The following is a 9,073-nucleotide window of genomic DNA, read 5'->3' on the forward strand; positions in this document are numbered from 1 at the left end:
GACCTTTGTGCCCATTAAGCCAAGTGTTTGTCTGTGTGTGACCTACCCCGCCTCTCTGTGCTATTCAGCTCCAGGAAAAGACCCCAGTTTAGTCTCAGCTGGGGGCGGGGAGAAGAAAATGAGGTGTGTGTCATGCTGGGGAGGGAGGTGGCAGGAGGCAGGAGGGAGAAGTAGGTTCCAGTTTCCTTTAGCTTCCTCAGGCTCCTCCACCTGAGGTTGCTCTGTGGGTCAGCTACAGCAGCTAGAGGAGGCAGAACGCGAGAAGGGACTGAGAAAGGGTGGAAGACTCAGGACTTCTGAGGGCGCCATCCTCTCAGCCCTGAAACCCCACAGCATGCACCTGAGAAGTGTGGGGGGTGGGCCATGGCATAATGGCGCTACCCAAGGGCTAGCCTAGTAAGGGCATCCCCATTCACACCCAGTCTCACATCTGAAGGCTGTATTCCCTGGACAGCGGCTTCCCCAGGACAGGAAGGATCCTGAGAATAGCCACATGAGAGGCCCACATTTCCACTCCACCACTGGGGCAGCGCCTGGAAGGGTCCCCATGCAGGAGGCTGTCGGTGTTGGGGGGGTGGAGTTCATATCAGGGCTGTCTCAGGGGCTGGCCCCAGCTCATCAGACTTGCCATCCTGTTCCCTCCAAGGCCCTCCTCGCCCACACTGCAAATCTGAGAAGACCTGTGATGCTGAGTAAGTGCCCACATCCCTCCCGATGGTCCCATCTGCAAGGATGATAGGTGGAGTAGTGTGATAACATCCAATCTGCCCCTGACTTCATGATGGTTTCTGGTCAGGCCTCAGGGAGGACGGAAGGGGTCAGGACTCAGTGAGGAGGGAGGCTCTGAGAAGCCACCTGGACCATCTCCAGCATGCCGAGATGCACTGGAGGGGCTTGATCTAGCCTGTTCTTCCTGCCTCAGGCTGAGCCTCAAACTCTAAGCAACAGAGAGGTCTTCGGGAGCTGACCCAAGTATCCAGGGATAGCAGGCAGGCAGACCTTCCTGGTGAGATGCAGTGTGTGTGTGTGTGTGTGTGCGCACGCATGCGTGCGCGTGCGCAAGTGCACACATGTGCTCCTTACTGCTTCTGGGAATGGCTGGGACACAGCCCAGTTGAGGGCTGTGGGGCTGTGGGGCGCTGCTTTCTGCCTATTTTCATGGTTGCTGGACCTGGACACTGTTGATCCCGGAATAATTCTTTTCTGTTGGGTCTGTAGTTGACATCTTCGGATGCTCAGCCGCATGGAACCTTCTTTACTATGTGACAGTTGGCTCTCCCTCCCCTCATCCCGGACAACCAGAAATTTCTTTAGATAATGCCCAGTGATCTCTGGGTGGCAAAGCCATGCCCCTGCCCAGTGATCTCTGGGTGGCAAAGCCATCGCCCACTAAGAATCACTGGTATCAGGGGGAGGTAGTCGTGCCCATGCTTCTGCTCTGGCTGCGGGAGTCTTTACTTGCTCTGTCTTTCTGCCTTTCCCTGGGTTTCCCCCTCTCATTCATCCTCTCCTCACTCCACAACAGCGTCTGTGCCCAGGGTCTTAGTCTCTATGCTCGTGTGTGTGTGTGTGTGTGTGTGTGTGTGTGTGTGTGTGCACGCGTGCGTGTGCACATGTTTGGGTGGTGTGTTGTGGTGTTTGGTCTTTATATGTTTTATGTATGTCTGTGGTCTATGTTATGTGGGTCTGTGCATGTGTATTGCGTGTTATGGAAGATGAGGTATTTGCATGAAGGAAAGACGAGGTATGTGTGTGGTGTAGATGTGTGTGCTGTGTAATACGCAGTTTGTGGTGTGTAGTGGGGTGTGTATGTTGTGTGGAGGGGTGTGTTGTGTGGTATGTATATATGTAGTGGACGTGTTGCTGTGTAATGTGTGTCTGTATGTGTTATATATTGTGGCAGTGGTGTGTGTACATGTGTGTGATTTGTATAATGTATATTTTGTGTGGTATATGCTATATGCATGTTGTGTGTATTCTATAGTGTTATTGATAAATGTGTGTTGTATATAGTACATGTATGGGCGTGTTTGAGTGTGTTGTGCATGTGTTGTGTATGCAGTGTTGTGTAAGGTGCATGGTATATTGTATATGTGTGGTGTGTTACTGTATCTGTGGTATGTTCATGTGTATGTATATATGGCATGTGTATTGTGTATGTGCATGCGAGATGTGTATATTATCTATACATGGTGTGTAGTGTGCATATGTGTGCCATGTGTATACGTGATGTGCACATGCACATATGTGGCGATGTGTGACATGCACATGTGTGCATGGTGGCACGTGGCATGTGGCACGAAACATGCACACGTGTATGATGTGTAGTATAGATATATGTGTGGTGGTGTGTGGTATGTGTTGTGTGCATGCATGCATTGCATAGTGGCATGTGGTGTGTGTCTTGCACATGCATGTATTATGTGGTCGCATGTGGTATGCACATGTGTGTGTGGTGTGCATATGTACATGTGTGTGATGTGTGTGGTGCATGTACTGTGTGTGTGATATTGTATATGCATGGGGTGTGTGTGTGTGTGTGCAGCTATGTCTTGGACTCCGAGTGGTCTCTGGAGCCCTGAATTTCTGGCTTCCTCTTTCTGGCTCCTTCTCGCTGTCTCCAGCATGCCTCTCTGCCCTGGTGCTCTCAGGGTGTCTCTCATGGGTGTCCATCAGCTCTGTGGTCAGGAGCAGGACCAGCCAGGCCAGCCGTGTGTCGCAAGGATACAGCCAGGGCAGGGTGGCGAGGTCAAGACCAGTGCTCGCTCCCCGTGGAGTTTGCTCCAGTCACTGGGTTCAGGAGCTGAGTGCCAGCTCATAAAGCCTGCAGAGGAGCCGCCAGGTCATCAGGGAGCCTGTGGGCCGCCAGCTCCACCCAGGGCGGTGAGGTCTGAGCACTTCTGACAGGAGCGGGGCACTACAGTCAGCTGCTGCTCCCGGTTTGCGTCTGTGTGACGCTTGGTGCTGAAACCCTTCCAGGTCCTTTTCATTTCAAACTTCTTGTGATTCTGAAGACATAGGAATCACATGTGGTTTTGTGTGTACACAAAGCCACTTTAGCTTTTGAAGGCCAGGCTCCTAGACTAGGGTTGTGGCAAAACCATCATGCATTTCCCTCCAAGTTTCCCCAAATTGGGACTTCTGTTCCTGCTCTCCCTTCTCATCCCGGGCCTCTGTGGCTCCATCCCTTCATCCCAGTCCTCATTCCTTTCTCTTGGGCCCACTAAGTCCTCGCAGCATGGGGGATGCAGTGGAGGTCAGCTCTGGAGGAAGCTCTGGGGAAGGGCCAACAAGGAGAAGATTGACTGAGCAAGTTGAGGGTGGAAACGGGAAACGGGGTATGTGGGAGGTGAGGCTACATCAGTACGTCAGTGGTGTGTAGCTGGTTCTGCTCCCCAGATATGCACGCCACTTGACCTGAGTTTGGCATGTGGTATATTTCATCTTCAAATGAATCAACGTGCATTGGAAATGTTTGAGAAGATTGTATTTGTGCATGTGTCTGATTTTGATTTTTTTTTCTTTCTCCCACTAGTTTGTAGATCTCAAAGCTCAAGGGCATTTAGTCTCCCTGGGGCTGAGCCCTCTGTAGGATGTCCCCAGAGGTCATATATGGCCGTATGCATGGGAACCTCTTCCTCATCTTGTCCATCTCCACGCACTGTCTGAGCCATCACACTCCCCTCTCTTCACACCCACCCCTGCAGTGGAAGGCTGCTCCTACCCTGAGAATACCAGGTGGATGGTGGCACCTCCCCCCACCCAACAATACGTCTTAGTGCCCCATTCTGAAGATGTCAGGAGAAGGCAGGAGCTCTGGTTTGAAAGAATGGCACTCCTGGGCTTGTGAGTGGAGGCTCCCTGAGTGCCGGAGACACCACCTGCTCCGGCCTGACCCACCCAGCCCCAGGCCAGAGCCGTGTCTTCTGCTCCTGTGTGGGGCTCCCTGGAGATACGGCAAGAGAAGGCAGGAGCCAAAGTCCACAGCATGCTGCTGGGAGAGCCACTGGGCCTTGTTTTCCTCGGGCCTCTATTTGCCGATTCCCTCTTTGTCTCTCTTCCTTACCAAATCCTGAGGTCTTCTCTCTTCCAAAAGTGCATCCCAGGTGCCTTAACTCCACTGGCTTCAACTCCCACCTTGGTTTCCTCCTCCTTTTTGAGGCACTGGGGATTGGACCCAGGGCATTCCTCTGTAGTTCCAAAAGCCAGCCAGGAAGATGGGCTGTAGAAGTGCACACAGCCCATCAATGGGCTGTCTGAGCCTGGTGATGTGCTAAGGTCCTGGGTGGTTTAAAATCAGGACAGCTCCCTTCCAACCTCACTCAAGCCAACAGTCACTTGCTTGGCCTTGGCCAAATGTCTTTCCCTGTGCTTTCCTGATCTGCAAAAGGCAAGGCTCCACAGCTAATGTCCCTCGGTTCCTTTCCCCACTTTCTACCCCTGCCTCACCCACCCCCAGCTCCAGACAGCCCTCCTCCGCTTCTGGGGGTAGGAAGGCAGGATCTGGGTGCAGCCCCGCATCAGCAAGGGATCTCATTGTTTTCAGTTTAAGTCTGGATGGCTTTGGGTCTGAAGGACACTGGCAGGTGCTCTATTGGACAAAGAGGAGAAAGGAAAAGTGGTAGGCAGAACCCGGGCCCACAAGCGAGGCTTCTGAGCACCCCTACCTCTGGGTGGGCAAAGGGCGAAGCTCTCCAGCCTTGGTGATTATCAGTGTCCCGGGGAGCCACAGAGAAGGGAAGGGAAAAGGGATGTAGCCCCTCTGAATAGGCCAGAATGGGCCAGCTCTCTATGCCAGGGTAGAGTCCCCAGACTCCAATCTCTACACTATTAGTGGTTTCTACTCAGCCAGAACCATGTAGCCTCTCAGCCTGTTGGGAAGAAAGGGGCATGGTGTCTGGAATAAATAACAATGGTGGATTTCAGAAGATAAGACCTAACCATTATCCCAAATCTCATCATGGCTATGTGTGGTACTGGTGATTGAACCCAGGGGCATTCTACCTCTGAGCTACATCCCTGACCCTTTTTCTTTATTTATTTTTATTCTAAAATAGGCTCTTGCTGAACTTTCTGAAGCTGACCTGTGATCCTCTTGTCTCAGGGTCTCAAGTCCTGGAATTACAGGTGTGGCCCCAAATCCAAAACTAAAGCCAAGCTCTTCTCCAAAAGCATACATTCAATCCAGAAAGCCACAGCCTTTCCTAGGATCAGTTTGGCAGAGGCAATATTTTACTTACCCCTGATCTTTCCTCTGATTTGTCCCTATCTGCACTTCTTTTCCTTTTTCTCTCCCCACCCCAACAGACTCAGCAAAAGGGCAACAGGTGATAAGAACTCTTTCAAATTCTATTTATTTAATGCAAGCACTTGCCCAGAGCCCCACCACCTCCGTCATAAAAACCGAGTCAAATGCCAGACTTGTTTAAGAGTGGGGGAAATTGTTTAATGTGTGCAGACACAGGAGCACGCAGAAGTGGTTCTTCCTGAAGGCACCGGTCCAAGGAGTCCAGGGCAAGAGACCAAGCAGTAGGGAAAAGGCAGACTGGAGAAGGAAACGCTGCAGGGGAGACAGGAACACATCCGAGAACCGAGGGGCTGGAGGCCGGCCCTGAGCCTGGGAGTCTGGCTTGCCCCTTTCCTACAGCTGGGACTCAGGGCTCCCATAGGAAGGAGCAGGAACAGGGCCCTCCATGTGCATTCCCTGGAATCCAAGTCAGCCCCAAGCCAGAGCATGAGGGGCTGGCAGATACCTGAGCGGGGTGTGTTGGGAGGCTGAGAGGAGAGCAGGAGCCAAGGGGGCCAGGAGGAGGTGACCCAGCTGGGGACAGGGAGGACTGGAGCCAAGTAGTACATTCTCCAGGTGGATGTTGGGCAATTCTAGATTCTAGATCTACCGAGGTGTCAAGCGAGGGAGGCCCCTCATCGGCCACTACAGTAACAGGAACTAGGAAATTAAAAAAAGAAAAATGATCTTGGCTACTCTGAAACTGGCCTGTCTGCACCTCCCCTTGCCCCACAACACGCAATTGCAGGATGAAGGACACGTTGCCTTCCCGAGTGTAGGTCCCCGTGCACATGGACACACGGGTGGATGTCAGAATGTGCCTCCTGGATCTATCCATTATGGAACATGCATTGGGCAGGGGATGGTGGGGGAGTCTGAGGCAGGTACTTTCTGGAGTAGACAGTGATCTCTAGATAGGATCTGTGGACCCAATCATCATATTATCACAAAGCTGCACATGTGCCCTGGGGGGCATTTCTCTGGCCCTGGCTCCCATCTGGCCTCCCGCTTCTTCTTGATTTGTTTAAGTTCCCAGCTCCAAGAGCTGACTCCAAGGAACCCAGGACCTCATGAGATATTTGTCCATGAACAATTTTATACTCCGGACTGAGCTTAAAATCCTCGCACGCGGCTGGTGTAGGGAAGGAAACCGTCAGGGCGCAGGGCTATCTAGTAGAGTTAACATTGAAGGTGGTGGTGTGTGACTCGGTGGCCAAGGTTGTGGGCCCATTACCGAGGGCAATTTATTAAAGCGTTTTTATTGTCAGAGATATGCAAGTGCTTGTGAGCTTATCCTGGCACCGAGACATCTCTGGGTTCATTCTGTGTGTGTACCCTTTTTAAAGAGAAAGTAGTGTCCCGCATTTCATGTTTGGATTTGCCCGTCTGTCCATAAGGATCCGGGAGACTGATCTCTTAGTGCCCTGAAGGTTCTGAGTTCTTGTACTGCTGAACTGGTGAGGTCCATGACCTTCATTAGACACTCTTTCTGGGAATAGACTTCCTTGTCTATAAAATGGGGACACTCAGGCTGCTCTGTTAACTTTATAGGGTAGTTGTTAGGATTAAAGACAAGAATGGCACGAAAACATTTTATACATTATAAAGTGTCAAAGGAGTGTAAGCCATCTGTTTTATCTTTGCTCAGGTAGACATATCTGAAAGTGAAGACTTTAGTGGAAACCTTTGTGGTGGAGGCATTCAAATTGTCTTAGAGGGAGACTATGAACCTCTTAGGGGAAGAAGCGCAGGCTTCAGGACCAGTACATTTGGGTTTGAAGTAAGACTGTGCTCATTACCAGCGGAGGCATCTTGGGGAAATTAGCCTACCTCTTTGGGCCCCAGTTTCCTTGTCTACAAAATGAGCGATTGATAGTCACTTGACCTTGGGCAAGTAATTCACCCTTCTCTGGCCCTTCCTTGCCTTTCTGTAAAACAAGGATAATGACAGTGAACTTGCGGACATGCAAGAATTAGAGGAGACAGGTGTACGAGGCACCTGGCCCATGATCAATGCACAGTGGTGTTCTCTGTTCTTATTCCCTCATCCTTCCTTCTGCAGCTTGCTTCTTTCTCAGAGACCTTTCAGTAACTAGCTTACTTTCCCATAAACAAGTCCTCCCTCCCTCTCCATGGGCCCAGAGCACATCCCATCTTGGACTGTTTGCACCTGCACAGGGTAAGTTTTTATGTCATCCATCTCCTATGCTTCAACCCCTATCCCTCCTGAAGAGACTGGTTAAATCTTAATCTCTTCTTCACTGTTGTTTTAAGTAGGGGTCACACAGGGTCCATGACATTTCCCCACCCCAGGCTCTATAGCCAGGTCAAAGGTGCCGCAGATGACCTGGCTCACAAGCTCCAGATCCCACTCAGATGCCATGTTCTCCCTTTCTTTTCTCTGCAACTAATCCCATCCAGCTGGGGCTCACCCCTGCCTCTGTGTGTCCCCACCTCTTACTTCTCTGTTCCCATCGCAAGGTGACCCCGGGAAGTAACAGCCTCCCTTCACTTGCCCATTTCCCTCACTTGGAGGGACTCCAAGGAGGAGGCTTGGCCACACCAAATTCTTCTTTCTACTTATCTGAGGGCTAAACAGAGTTTATGTCAAATAGTGGTTCATGAAGAACGAGCTGTGCCCAGAAAATTGCAAGTCACTGAGTAGATCTATTTCCTTTCTGAGCACCCCCCCGCTACCAAGGGCAAAGGTAGGCCAGTGTTTAAGAAAGGGGCCCAGAAGATGATAAGGCAGGGTGGTAGGGAAGTGTGTGTGTGTGTGTGTGTGTGTGTGTGTGTGTGTGTGTGTAGGGATTGGGGTTGTGGGTCAGTTCTCAACCCACACATAGAGAAATGCCTGGCCATCTGCTCTTGAAAGATTTATTGTCCTGCAAAAGGTGTCCTAGGGGGAAGCAGCTGGAATGGAGGGGAGGGAGGGGCATGCGTGGCCAAGGCACCTGTGTCCCTCCCTAGCAAGCACCACACTCCTGAACCAAGCTTCTCCATCCCAGGGGTTGTGACCTAGGTTGTGATCACTAGCTGAGATACGGGAGTGGCTGGAACAGTGGCCACAGAGCCTAAGAATCCCCTTCTGCCTGTCCCCCGAGTTAGCCCATGCAGGGAGGAGAAGGAGAAGAGAGAGACTTGTGTGGGGAGAAAGAAAGAGCAATGGGTACCAACCCTCCCTTTGCCACTGATCTCTCTGTACATGATTTGCACGAGGACAGGAGGGTAAAAGTGAGAGCTCAGGAGAACAGCTGGAGGTCTGAGAGTCCCTGGGAGGAAGAACTAGCCATTTCTGGCAGTTTATGCACACTGACCAGGAGCTTGTGAGCGGTTATGGGGACATGTCCAGGGTCACCTTCATGAAGCCCCAGCCTTGATGCTGCAGTCTCTTCCTTTTACCTTTTTATCCCCGAATTGGAAAGCAGTGCTTGGAAAGAGCTGAGAAAAGTAGAAGGAATGTGAACACAGAAAGGGCGTCAAAGGCAGACTAAGACGTTGCAATAATCCCTCACTTCAGTCAAACTCCAGGCACCTGCATGCTTTTACATGCATGGTGCTATTTTGCTGTCACAACCGTGCCAGGTAGACAAGTCCAAACTATCATCCGTCTGATGTCCAAGTTCCCTCTGCTGCAGAGCTGGGGATTGAAGTTGAGTTTGTGCAAGCTCACAACATGTCCTGAGGACTCTCTGAGGCCTCTGCCCTGGGGTGAGCATGGAGAAAGCTGCTAACCAAGCTGGCCTTAGGCTAGCCAGGAATGGCAGATGGTGGCTGGCCAGAGAA

The sequence above is a fragment of the Muscardinus avellanarius genome (genome assembly GCF_963383645.1).
Source record: "Muscardinus avellanarius genome assembly, chromosome: 9".
Lineage (NCBI taxonomy): Eukaryota > Metazoa > Chordata > Mammalia > Rodentia > Gliridae > Muscardinus > Muscardinus avellanarius.